The 14959-nt window shown below is 38.6% G+C and overlaps 1 protein-coding gene across 4 annotated transcripts in view; it reads left to right on the top strand.

Annotated features, from left to right (window-relative positions):
* The window catches only part of LOC150081770 (aldo-keto reductase 1B-like), a 182544-nt gene that overhangs the window by 95216 nt on the left and 72369 nt on the right, over window positions 1-14959 (top strand). The window lies entirely within an intron of this gene.

A 14959-nucleotide genomic window follows, 5' to 3' on the forward strand; every position in this document is an offset into this window, starting at 1 on the left:
TTCAGAAGAGCTCATTCCACCTCATCCCACACATACTCGGTGAGATCTGTGTTGTGAGATGAAAGGGGAGGCCACTGCACTAGTCTAAATTCCCTGATGTTCCTGGAACTAGTTTTTATACAGTTCTTGCCTCTTGACATGGTGCATCATTTGATGGATACACTACAGTAGTGTGGGTATACTACAGCCATGAAGGGAGCATCTGGTTGGAAAAAAATTTCCACGTAATCTGTGTTGTCATCCAAATGGTTGCTCTGCTAGTATCAAGGGGTCCAAGGTGCACTGCAAAAACACTTCCCACCATTATGCCTTCAGTTAGCTTGTATTATTACCATCTGGAAGGATAGGACTTATGTACTTTTTTTTTACCATATTCTGATTCTTCCAACATCAGCAGAAACTGGGATTGGATTCATGAGACCAGGCAACGGGTTCCAATATTTTACTTCTAGTGCTGGTAAGCTAACTGTATGCTGTACCTTCTAGTTTTTTGCTGATGCACAAGTGGAACTCAGTTTGATTGTTGGCTGTGATATACCATCAGAGAAGTGAAGTGTGGGGGATAATGCAGCCCTATTTGTCAAGTGATAATGACATGTGATGAGTTGTGCATTCTGAAATGCCCTTCATTTATCACTGTTGTTAGCTTTTTATTTGACTGACTTTAGCCTTTCTGTTTGTTCTCTTGCACAAGTCTTGTCAGCTTCTGTTAGCATTCTTGCCTCAATGAGATGTTTCTGACCACAGGATTTCTGTTGACTGGATGTTATTTGGTTATTGGAGCAATCTCAATACAGTAGAGACAGCTGTATGTAAAACTCATCAGCACAGCTGTAGCTTCCAAGGTACTCATATCAGCACGTGTGGCACCTACTGCCATGCTGCGTTCAAAGTAACTTAAATCTTTCACCTTGCCCTTGCAACGAACTGTGCACAAATACAGACTCTATATATCTGCCTTCGCCCTTTATATTGCATACTTGTGCCACAATCTCTTTCCTCTTATTTAAATATTTAATATACTTAACATCATTAGTATTAGTAGTGGCAAATGATGCAAGAAAGAAAGCTTATATAGCATCATCCAAATGGGGGGAAGCCACTTCCCATATCATCCTTCCATTCTAACAGTTTGTCTAGTTCTTCCTTGAATTTATTCAAATACCCACTTCTGCAGGAGCTCACATCTGGTGAGTATGGGCTTGGTGCACCCAAGCCCATACTCACTGATGATATCCAGACTGATGATATCCAGTCCTGAGCTGGATATCATCAGTCTTCTCTTTCTTAGTGATTCATTTCTAGTTCTCTCTCTCTCTCTCAGTAACTCAGAATTTTTTTTTTTTTTTTTTTTTTGGCTGGTGCAGCATAAGCTTCAGGCTTCCTTGCACCTTATGGCTAATAATAATAATAAAAGATGGAAGCTTGGTCCAACAATCAATTACCTACTGGATGAAGCAAATTTCTACACATCTGTCCTGCAACAATCCTTTCTCAATTTGAATTTATGCTTCCTTGTGTGTAGTGTGAACAAGAGGAAGATTCCATCGGCATTTAGCTTACTCAATCCATTCAAAGCCTTTCATTTCAATCAGATCTCCTTGCACATCCCTAGATGCAATTTGCAGTGTACTAAAGCCTTTCCTGCTAAGAGCACTATTTTGTTCCCATTCTTGTTGCTTTTCTATGCACCCATTCCAACAGATCAACATCCTTCCAAAAATGAAGCCTCCAGACCTCTCTGCACTACTCAAGACGTGACCTAACTTTTTGTACGGCAGAATAACCATCTCCTTATGCAATCACTGTCAAGTATCTACCACCAAATATGATGTCAGTTCTTCAGCCACTTGATCAAGGTGTAATCCATTGTTTTAAGAAAAACTACCGAAGAGTGCTATTAAACAAAGTTGTGCTATATCTTGAAAGCAAAATTTAATGAAAAATCAACATCCTGTAGGCAATTTGTTTCAGCATCGGATAAAGTTGATGAAAAAGTGATCGCCAACTGCTTCAAACATTCTGGACTTCACACATTGCATTATTCAAGGTGGTAAGTTTTGCATGCTTCATCCTGTATTAATTGCAAAGAACAGTCCGACAATAGGGAAGGAATATTTGAGCATGTGCATCATCACCTAAACTTACAGGAAAACCTAAGGTTCAAAGATTATGCAGAAGAGGATGTGGATATAGAATGTTTCAGAATATGTATGAATGAAGAGGAACTTGTTGCAGATGTGATGGAGTATTTAGAAATTTGTAGTGATGAAGATGAGAAACCTACTGTGGTTGAACAAGACGTTTCAGTGAAAGATGCTCATCATGGATTAGAACATCTACATCACGATGTACAAGTTATAATCCATATTTTAATTTTCATAAACATAATTTTCTTTTTTTTTCTTTTTTTTTGTTAAGCACAGCCTAACTGAAAGTGTAATAACTGCTATTGCACACCTTCATAATTCTCTTTTAAATCATACTCTACAATTGAAATAGCATGTTTTGACAGATTAATTTAAAGTATGAAACAGTTCTCTTGTTAGGTCTTCATTAGCATTAGTAGAGGCATATGATGCAAGAAAGCAAGCTTATGCAGCATCAGCCAAAAAAAGAAAAAAAAAAAAAAAAAACCATTTCCACTTCACCCCTCTGTTCGTTCGAAATACCTGTCCAGCTGAGCCTTAAATTTATTTAGGCTATCAACTTCCACAACAAGGGATGGAAGTCTGTTCCACCAACCAACTACCCGCTGGCTAAAGGCAAATTTCCACACATCTATCTTACATCTGTCTTTCCTCAATCTGAATTTATGCCCTCTCAGGTGATTATTCTGAGCAAGAGGAAGAATCCCATCGGCACTGAGCATGCTCAAACCATTCAAGGCTTTATGCACCTCTATCAGATCACCTTGCTGGTGCCTAGTCTCCAGACACTGTAATTTCCAAAACTTAAACCTTTCTTCGTAAGAGCAACCCTTTGTTCCATTCACTAATCTCGTTGCCCTTCTCTGTACTTGTTCCAGCAGCTCCATATCCTTCTTAAAATGAGGCCTCCAGACCTGTATACAGTACTCAAGGTGTGGCCTGACCATTGCCTTATACAAGGGAATAATCACCTCCTTATCCCTGCTAGAAAAATTCCTGTATATCATTGACAAGACACCATGAGCTACTCTTGCAGCCCATCTGCACTGCTCAGAGAACTTCATATCTGCCTGCACAGTTACCCCCAGGTCCTTTTCATTCTCTACCACTGTCAGTGTAGTACCACAGAGTTGATACGTTGCTCTGGGGTTGCTGTTTCCCATATGTAGTACTTTACATTTGTCAATGTTAAACTTCATATGAGAAATAATTTCATGGTATGCAAGAGTTAGCTGAAATCAATAGAATTCTCACCAAGAATGATCTTAAGAATTATTCAGATCATTTTTATTCTTTAAAAGGTGAAATTAAAAATAGATTTTCAGATTTATTTTCTTTTGAAGTGAAGCCATGGGTGTTAGAAGACCCAGCATAGCATCCAGTTGGTTCTAACATCCAACTGGATGCAATGCCTGGTCTGCTAATGAAGAAATTCAAGAACTCATAGAATTAAAATGTAACGAAGAATACAAATATAAATTCGAAAAAGGTGGACTGGCTGAGTTGTGGGGATCAAAAACAACTAAACTTCTTTATCTAACAGTGTGGTCTGAAATGGCAAAAGTACTTTGTTTTCCAATGTCTTATATTGCTGAAAGTGGTTTTAGTTCAGTAAATAAAATATTAACAAAGGAAAGAATCAGAATTGATATCTGTTCAAGAGGAGACATTAGAATTAAGCTTACTAACATCATACCGAACATTGAACTTTTAGCTAAGAAGCATCAGGTGCAGGGATCCCATTGAATAAAAAGATTAAGTGTAAAGTATTTTCTTGTTTAAAATTTCATGGGGGAACAATTAGAAAAAAAAGTCTAAAAAAACCCTTTAGGGGGCGATAATTAAAAAAGGGTTGAGAAACACAGGTGTAAGGCATCTATTACAGGTTTGTTAGAAATTATTCTACTGTCAGGCGGGATTTTTTATTATAGGTTTGAGTAATTGTTCCAGAACTTTTTCAGGTTTATGTGCATTACTATTTGTTTTTTCAGGATGTAGTAAAGCTAAAGCCTATAGGATTTTTATGAAATTTAGGTATAAAGTATATGTAGGAAAATTTATAAAAACTTAATAATTTATAATTATTAAGTTTTAATTTTTTTTTGAAAACTATTAATTAATTTCTTTGATGTTATTGGTTATGGGCCCGTATGTTTCACTGGAAATAAGTTTTGTTTTTAGGGTGTAGAAGTAAAAGGTTTTGCGTACGAATGCATAGTTGTTAGATGCTTTATAAACTGGTTTTGCAGTTCTGATAATTGTTGGTGAAGTTGTGGTTCATACAAGTAGTGGGTGGAGATCTATGAGAGCTTATCATAAATACTGCTTTCTCTGCATCTAAAAAAATTTTTCTCTATCGCTCTTGCTGTTACTTTTCTTTTAAACAGTTACTCACTCAGTACAAATCTCAAATCTGCCCTACTATGGAATATTATTTTCACATCTGGGATACTCCATAACTTCTCACGCTTCTAGACTATTCTAAGAGGACAGTTAAGTTAATTAATGAGCCATCTTTTTCAATTCCCTCAATTTTGTCTCATAGGCATTCTGTTTCTGCTGTATGCCGCCTTTTATATAGATACATCCATGGGCACTGCTTTCTTCTGAATTGGCTTCTATAATTCCTCTTTGGGACTTAGAGGGGAACAGGTATCCTGTGTGTTATCAGACACTCAGCCTAAAACACTGATGGATCCAATATCTCTCTATTACAGAAGATTTAGGAGAAGTCTGGTTGGCCTGCCTCCCTAAAATCCACTCGTGCACACTTTCTCGATGGTAAGCCCTGTTATCACTTAGGTGGCAATGAACGTGTAGAGTGGTTCTCTTCAAGACACCTGGTCAGCGTGAAGAGGAAAAGCCCAAACCCTCCAGCATATGAGAGCACAACAAAACAAATGGCCCTGTCCACAGCAGCTTTCACTCTCCCTCTTACGGCAGCGAGAGGATCAGAGTGGAAGCAGAGGGTGCTAAGAATCTCTGGGTACGACCAGGCTGCCATGCACCGAAACTGAACTTGGCCTCTTATAACGTACGATCACTCATCGGTGAAGACAGGATATTAGAGCTGGAAAAGGAATTAGAAAATGTGAATTGGAATATCATCGGTTGGCTGAAACAAGAAGAAGAAATGAATCACTTATAAGTTTATCAAGTGGAAATCTGCTGTACACCAATGGAAACAGTGAAAGGAGTGAAGGTGGAGTTGGGTTTCTGGTCCATAAAGATTTTAAAAACAACATTTTGGAATTCAAAAGTACATCACCAAGGGTGTCAAGACTAATACTCAAGATTTCTAAGAGGTACAAGCTAAAGATTATAATGATTTATTCACCAACATCGAGCCATGATGATGAAGAGGTTGAAGAAATGTACGCTGAAATTGAGAGTCTTCTAGATGAGCAGAAAACCCACTACACTATTATTATGGGGGACTTCAATGCTAAGATTGGAAAAAGGCAAAACAGTGCAGAAAGAGGAACTATAGGAAATTTTGGAATTGGTGAAAGAAATAAGAGGTGAAAGACTTGTGGAATTTGCAGAATCTCAAGGACTGTCAGTAATGAACCCCCTTTTTTCAAGAAAAGAGTGAACAGAAAGTGGACATGGAAGAGTCCAAATGGATTAACAACTAATGAAATCGACTTCATCCTCACTAACAGAAGATATATTATGAATGATGTTGCCGTCCTGAATAAGGTAAATGTTGGAAGTGATCACAGAATGGTAAGATGTACACTTGATATAGATGTAGGAAAGGAAAAAAACTGACTCGAGTAAATAATACAAAGGTCTTTGAGATAACAGAGGACGGGGAAAAAGCAGTATGTACTGGAACTTAAGAACAAGTTTGAGCTTCTGCAGACTGCTCAGGACCAAGATATCGACGAGGAATATTACAACTTTCTGAAAGTGATAAAGCCCAAGAAACCTATAGGGAAACAAAAATCCAAAGAAGAAAAAATTAGTCAAGAAACACTTGTCATGATGAACCAAAGATGACAAATGAAGAGCAAGAAAAACACTGACAGGGAGAAAATTGAGTATACTGAGTTATTCAAAGCCATTAGAAAGAGACTCAGAGAGGACATAAGAAGATTTAACACAAGAAAAGTAGAACAAGCATTAAGGGAAAACAAAGGATTTAAATCAGCAGCCATGAGCAGTAATACAGAAAGACAAATGATACTGAAAGTGAAGAATAGCGATGGTGTACTTATAAACAGCAGAGAAGGCATAATTCAAATAGCAGAAGACTACTATAGAGAATTATACAAGGAGCGAGGGAATTATACAAGGAGCGAGGGAATGATACAAGGAGCGAGGGAATGATACCAGCAGTGGGGAAGATGGATTGCAAAGTAGCAACACATACGACATACCCGATATTCTTCCTGATGAGGTAGAACATGCATTGAAGAAAATGAAGAATCGGAAAGCCCCGGGGGAAGATGAAGTTACTGTAGAGTTGTTAAAATTGGGAGGAAGAGACATAACACAAAAACTAGCAAGGCTCTTCACAAAGTGCATTAGAAAAGGTGTGACGCCTAAGCAGTGGAATAATGCAATCATAGTTTTGCTGCATAAGAAAGGAGATAAATTGGAAATTATAGACCAATTAGCTTGTTATTCCACATCTACAAGTTGTTCACAAGGGTCATTACTAACAGATTAGAAAGAATACTTGATGAGAATCAACGGAAAGAGCAAGCTGGCTTTAGGACAGGATTCTCAACTAGGGATCACCTTCACGTAATATCACAGCTAATAGAGAAAGCAAATGAATATAAAACACCATTATGCCTGGCATTTGTGGATTATGAAAAGGCATTTGACTCCATACAGCATAAGGCAATGTTTCGGGCACTGGAAAGACAAGGCATAGATACCCCATATATTATGATTTTGAAGAAAATATAAGAGAGTGCTACCTCCTTTATTAGACTCGACAAAGACAGTAGCAAATTTAAAATCGAGAAAGGAGTTCGACAAGGAGACACAATATCTCCGAAGCTGTTTACTGCTGCCCTTGAGAAAGCTTTCAGAAGATTAGACTGGTCGCAGAAAGGAGTCAATGTGAACGGAGAGTACCTAAACCATTTACGATTTGCAGATGACATTGTGGTTATAAGCCACGATCCCAAAGAATTTGAGGAAAATCTTAATCAGTTATGCACAGTTAGTAAGGATTTTGGACTAAAGATGAATATGGCTAAAACAAAAGTAATGATGAACAAGTATGCCACGGAAAGGGAAATAATGATTTGAAGGAGCAGTAATTGAAAAGGTGGAGTCATATACTTATCTGGGACAAGTTATTAGCTGTAATAATGATAAATGGCTGGAAGTCAAGAGAAGAATAAATTTTGGATGGATGGCATTCAGGAAATATAGTCACATACTGAGAGCAATATCCCAGTTTGTCTGAAACGTAAAATAATGAATCAATGTATACTCCCCACCATGACTTATGGAAGTGAAACTTGGGCACTCACCAAAAGAATGGAAGAGAAGCTGAGAACTACACAGCGAAGAATGGAACAAATTATATTGGGAATCAGACTGTTAGATAAGAAGAGAAACACGTGGATTAGGCAGCAAACTCAAGTAAAGGACATTCTTCTCAAAACTAAAGAACTAAAATGGTCTTGGGCAGGACACATAGCTCGAAGACATGATGACAGATGGACTAAGAAAATAACAGAATGGTACCCAAGAGGAGCTAGAAGAAAACCTGGACGACAAAGGCGGAGGTGGATAGATGAAATTCATGAGTTTTTGGGTAGTAAATGGATGGCCAGTGCGCAAAACAGAAGGAACTGGAAAGTTGCTGGAGAGGCCTTCATCCTGCAGTGGATTGAAAATGGCTGATGATGAATTCCTCTTTCCTCTCTTTTCCAAAATCAGCCCTAAAATGTGCTGCAACTAGTCACCATCCTTTTACTGTCCAACAGTAAGCTCACAGAACCAACTTTTCTTCTCGTTTATTCTTTTAACTTCTGTTTTCTGGACACCCTCCCTTCACATAAATTTCCTAAAAATTACAATCTACAGAAATTCAGGTCTAATGTCAGCAAGTATTTTCTTTCATCTTTTCAACTTTCAACCCACACATAGTATTAAGTACTACAGGATCTAATGTGTTTAATACCTTATGTGTTTGGGTTTTTCATAAAAACAAAAAAAAAAACAAAAAACCCTTGATAACTGTTGTTTTATATATCATGTGGACTACTGTTGAGGATGTGACTAATACAGTATGTAAATAACAAATGTTTTATGTATACAAGATTGGTGAGGGGAATGAAGGGATCCTCTTAACAAGAGAGGCTTAAGTTCTGCAAATTGCAGTGGCTGGAGACTAGGCACCTATGAGGTGTATAAGGCCTTGAATGGGTTGAGCACGCTGAATTCTGATAGGATTCTTCCACTTGTTCAGATTACGAACCTAAGGGGCATAAATTCAAATTAAGGAAAGACAGATGTAGAACAGATGTGCGGAAATTTGCCTTTAGCCAGCGGGTGGTTAATTGCTGGAACAAATTTCCATTTGTTGTTGCATAAGTTGATAGGTTAAATAAATTTAAGGAGGAACTGGATAAACAGAAGGATTTGTTTTGTAAATTTTTTTTTTTTTTGGCTGATGCTGCATAAGCTCATCACACTTATGTTGATGCTTTCTTGCATCACATGCCACTACTACTACAATATAACACATCTGTTTAATATTGATTTGTTTAATTAGTATCCAAGTGAATCTTAAATTAAGTTGGAAGTCGAAAAAAATTTGATTGTGACTCTCCTTTTGATGATGTATAAATGTACATATTAAAAAAAAAAGTCCAAATTATGTTGTTTATTTATTATAATTCAAGACTATGATAAAAAAGAAACACTACCATGAAAAAAGTTAATGCTACAGTTAGGGATATTATTACCATTCTATCATATTTTCTACCTCTACGTTAAGTTGCCCACTGTTAAAATTAAATCATAAAATACAAAATAACAAAATATAAACCAGTACCCGCTATAAATAGTGAAGGCACACAGTATCTGTCATTTCCAGAGAATGCAATATTTCTGACGGGTTGGTACTGATCATCCTCTATGAACACTGGGTCATGTCAATGGTCAGTTCTAGCTAGGTACTAAGAATGCCCATGCCCACACCTCTTCAGAAACAAGCATTTATGGGGGAAAATTTACATATGCATAATAGTTTTTTAATTTTTTTTTAAAGAATTAACTGGTGATGAAACATGTATTTATCACTGAAATCTGGAGATAAAATAGGAGCGCTCTGAAAACACCATGGGTCACTTGGGTCATGCCCAAAAACTTCATCACTCAACCCTCTGTTTGGAAAATCATGGCCTCCATTTTTTGAGATATGGATGGAATTATTTTGATAGACTACATGTCATATAAGAAAATAATCAATGCTAATATTGCTATTCTAAAATTTAAGGGAGGGGGGCATAAAGGTACAGAGAAGAGGGAAATGGACACAAGGCATCTTGCTTCTTTGTGACAATACACTTGTACAAAAGTCCTATAAAGTAGTCGCTGCTCTGAAAGATTGTGGATTCCAGGAGTTAAAATACCCACCCCACAGACCTGGCTCTCCAATGATTACCTCCTTCGAACTTTTGAAGAAGTGCCTGTGTAGACAGATTTTCAAATGATGATGATTTCAAGAAGCAGTACCTTTTTTCCCTTCAGATATTTTTTTTTCCCTCTATTTCAAGGGCAAAGAAAAAAAATTACAAAAATTGGGCCATGTTGTTTCTTTATTACTGAAGTAGATAACTTTTGAATGGCCCTTGTATTTTTATCTCTATGCACCATGATCAACCAATGCTTTTCAATCGATCATATGATTGCAATAACTATTTGCTGACCTTTGTTGTGTAGGCTAGCAGTTGATCATCACTGTCCTAAATGACAGTGGCTTGTAATTTACAAGTAAAATGCAATATTTCTGACGGGTTGGTACATGCAATCAGTGCAATGGGATGCAACTGGTCTATATCATTTCAGGTAACACCCAGAGTTACCTGAAATGATATAGACTTTTTGCATCCCGTTATTTTTTTGAAAACCCCACCCAAACAAGAGAGGTATTAGAATCCATAGTACTTAGTACCGTGCTTGGGTTGAAGGCTGAGAAGATGAGAGAAGATATTTTTTGACATTAGACTTGAACTTCTGTAGACTGTAATTTTCAAGAAATACGTGTGAAGGAAGGTTGTTCCAGAAAACGGCAGTTGAATTAATAAACGAGGAGGATGAAAAGTTGGTTCTGTGAGTTTGAAGTGGGACAGTAAATGGATGTTGGCGGCACGTGTTCGAACTGTTTTGAAAGAGAGAAAGGGAATTATAGAAGCCAATTCAGAAGAACAGTGAGTAGAGAAATACTGTTAGAGATGAGTCATTAAATAACGTAATTGCCCTCTTCTGAATGAAATCTAGAAGCCTGAGAGAGACTTTGGGGGCACCGCCCCAGATGTGGGAACAATATTCCATGGTAGGGCTGATTTGCGATTTGTACAGAGTGAGCAGCTGTTTGGAAGAAAAGTAATTCTGAGAGCGAAAGAGAAAAACCAAGTTTTTTAGATGCAGAGGAAGCAATATTTGTAATGTGCTTGTATCAAGAGAGATTAGAAGTCAGGGTAATCCCCAAAAGAGATAAGTCAACTTGCCTAGAAATCGGAGTGTCACCAAAGATAAGCATAGGAGAAGAAGAATCCTTTTTGCGAGATATAAGACAAGACTGAGTTTTAGAAGGATTGAAATCAACTAAGTTGTATTTGCCCCACTGGTGAATTACTGGAGATCGGCATTTAAGGAATTGGTAGCAGATATTCAAGAAGTTGAAGCTGATGAGCAGGGCAAGGTTTCTCAAAATGGAAAGTGGAATGCAATGTGCTATCATCGGCAAAACTATGGATAGGATTTCCAGTCAATGGAAGAAGGTCATTAATATACAAGAGGAAAAGAATGTGGGAAAGAACTGAACCTTGCGGGACACCAGCATAAGTGGAGAAGTTAGAAGATAGAGAGCCATTTACAATCACCCTCAGTGAGCGATCAGAGAGAGAACTGGATAACCAATTGCAAAAAACAGTTGGAAAACCATAAGATGGATGCTTGTTTAGAAGACCTATATGCGAAAGCCTTTGAGATGTCAAGAGCAACTGCTTGTGTTTCACCGAACCTTTCAATTCAATTTGTCCATAAATGGGTAACATAAGCCAGAATATCACCAGTGGATTGACACTGACGGAATCCATACTGGCGATCGTTGATCAGACGGAAGGGTTCTAGGTAGTTTAAGAGTTGGTGGTTAATTGATTTCTCCATTACTTTAGAAATGGAGTAATTGCAATGGGACGATAGTTGGATGGGAGGGATTTGTCACCCTTTTTAGGAACTGGCTGGATATGAGAAAATTTCCAAGCAGAAGGAAAAACACCTTTGGAATAAGAAAGTAAAAAAGTAAGTCAGGAGTAAGTTTAGGAGCACAGGTTTTGAGAACAAGTGGAGAAATACCATCAGGACTTGGAGCTTTCTTAGCATCAAGAATCCTCAAAATCCTTCTGACTTCCTTTTGATTGAAGACCACAGGAGACATTGAATGGAGCATGTTGGGAATGGTGAGAGGTGTTTTACCAAGGTCATTAATATATGAGTTGGGAATAAAATGGGATGCTAGCAGGTCAGCTTTATCCTTTTGCTGAAGTGAGAACAGAACCATCTGGTTTTGACAGAGTTGGGAGCAGAGATGGGCAAAAGTTATGGCCAAGAGACCAGAATGCTCGGCTACCATTAGGGCAAGAAGCAAGTTTTCTACTCTTAGCCTGTTCAAAATCTAGTTTGGACTGATTAATAACTGCTTTACAATTGTTGCAAGCTTTGGTGTAGGCAGAAAATGAAACTGAAGAATTGGAAACAGGCCAATTACAATATGCAACATTCTTCTCTTGAACAGCCTTAGCACATTTATTGGAAAATCAAGGTTTAGATAAGAGATGCGATTTTAAAGTGGAGTGTGGGATCGAGGATTTCATTCCTACAAGAATAATTTCACTGACACGATCTGAGCAAACGTTGACATCAGAAGTTTTAAAAGAATAATCCGACCAAGGAAAAGATGAAAAGAAATCTCGCAGGTCATCCCATTTTGCATTCTTGTAATGTCAAACAACACAGGGTTGGGAATGGCCATGAGATAAAGACTCCATTGGAGAAGAGACAATCACCAATTTGTAATCTGAGGTGCCTAAAGGACCACTCACTTCGACCGTGTACTTAGAAAGGTTGTTTGTGAGAAAAAGATCAAACATGTTGGCTGTATGGTTAGGATTGTCTAGTATTCTTGTAGGTAAATGAACAGTCTGTGCAAGGTCATTAGTAATTGCAAAAGCCTCGGCATCTCGACTAGCTGGGTCGGTGTGACTAGAAAATGGAAGCCAGCTGGTGTTGTATATATTAAAATCACCAAGGAAAATTACCTCACTGTTAGGAAAGTTGGACTGGAGAAAGTAAAGTTGCAAAGAGAGGAAGTCAAAGAGCTCCAAATGATTAGTGGAGTTGGGAGAACGGTAGAAGCAACAGATGAATTTGACACGATGAGATAGGGAGATTTTAAGCCAGAGAAGATCGAAAAGAGGAGATTCCAAATCACCAAGTCTCTGACAGGGAATATCAGAACGTACATATGCACAAGTACCACCTTTGAGGCGAAAGGAATAATTTGGGCAACTGAGATGAGCAGTATTTGAATCAACCGATAACTGAGATTCTATCAGAAAAAGTACGTGGGGTTTGGCAAAGTGCAAGTGGAAATGGACATCATTGAGATTAGAACTGAGACCATGTATATTTGTGAAATGAACTAGGAAGCGTTTGGTCCTTGAGGTTGTCACAGACATTCTCTCAGATATGCCAGACAAGCTGTACTTTGTACCTGGGAGTCTAAAATGCTGATGGAACTGATATTCAGGTGACACTCAAGTCAAGTGGACCCAATATTGGCAAAAGTCCGGACAGTGTGTGACAGCCAAATTCTCTGCTTGCACCTTCACAATGATGGGACTGTTAGTAATCTTGGGTAAAACGAATGTAAGCAGGGGGTTGAGTTGTGGCATCGATACCAAACGGAGGAATGCTACCCCTCTGTGTTACCAGGCAATACTAGGTGGTAGATGACTCTCATCAACCGGTGCAATACTACCACTTTGCTTATTGGAGGCTTAAAGTGGTGGTTTGTTTGTTTGTTATTTGGTTTTTAGGAGCATTAGCAACTAAGGCCATATTGCTCCGGGATATGCGGTGGTCATTCCCTGACCTTTCCGCATCCTCCGTATTTGGTGGTGACGGGCTCAAACTCCGGTCTAATCAAGAATCGTGTGCTAAGCACTGCTGATCCTTCCCACCTGGCTATGGAGTGGTGTAAAGTGGTGGAACTGATGTTTAGTCTCCAGAGCTAAGTTCCAGTCAACCCTTCCCCATCTCTTCCATCATGCAGTATTACTGATGACTTTTGAGGTTATTAGCATTAGTAGAGGCATATGATGCAAGAAAGCAAGCTTATTCAGCATCAGCCAAAAAAAAAAAAAAAACCCACTCCCATTTCACCCATCTGTTCGTTCGAAATACCTGTCCAGTTGAGCTTTAAATTTGTTTAGGCTATCAACTTCTACAACAAGTGATGGAAGTCGGTTCCACCAACCAACCACCTGCTGGCCAAAGGCAAATTTCCGCACATCTATCCGACATCCGTCCTTCCTCAATTTGAATTTATGCCCTCTGAGGTGATTATTCTGAGCAAGATGAAGAATCCCATTGGCATTGAGCATGCTCAAACCATTCAAAGCCTTATACACCTCTATCAGATCACCTCGCCGGTGCCTAGTCTCCAGACTCTGTAATTTGCAAAGCCTTTCTTCGTAAGAGCAACCCTTTGTTTCATTCACTAATCTTGTTGCCCTTCTCCGTACCCGTTCCAGCAGTTCTACATCCTTCTTGAAATGAGGCCTCCAGACCTGTATACAGTACTCAAGATGTGGCCTAACCATTGCCTTATACAAGGGAATAATCACCTCCTTATCCCTGCTAGAAAAATTCCTGTATATCATTGACAAGACACCATGAGCTACTCTTGCAGCTCGTCTGCACTGCTCAGAGAACTTCATATCTGCCTGCACAATTTCCCCCAGGTCCTTTTCATTCTCCACCACTGTCAGTGTAGTACCGCAGAGTTGATACTTTGCTCTGGGGTTACTGTTTCCCATATGTAGTACTTTACATTTGTCAATGTTAAACTTCATTTGCCACCTCTCAGCCCATCTGTTCAACCTTTCCAGATCCTGTTGCAGCAGCATAGCGTCAGTAGTGTCCTTAACGACCCTGCCAACCTTTGTATCATCTGCAAACTTGGACATTAAACTTGATATCCCATCATCAATATCATTCATAAACACCGAAAACAACAACGGACCCAACACTGAACCTTGAGGAACTCCACTAATAACATTAGTCCACGTTGAGCAGTGTCCATTGATTACCACTCTCTGTCTTCTGCCACTCAACCAACCCCTTATCCATAGCAGCAATTTGCCTCCAATGCCACACTGCTCTCGCCATGATATCCACTGTTATGATGGATATCATGGCGAGATCCAATCTTCCTTACATTTTGAGGGTTCAGGTCTAAAACAGTGTTCACAGACCGGCCACTAGTTTTGTTGCAAAAGATGTTTAATCAATTAAATGTATATTTGAATTGCATTATAATTTTC

Source organism: Mastigoproctus giganteus, chromosome 8, assembly GCF_048544385.1.
Source record: "Mastigoproctus giganteus isolate SK-2022 chromosome 8, ASM4854438v1, whole genome shotgun sequence".
In the NCBI taxonomy this organism is placed as follows: domain Eukaryota; kingdom Metazoa; phylum Arthropoda; class Arachnida; order Uropygi; family Thelyphonidae; genus Mastigoproctus; species Mastigoproctus giganteus.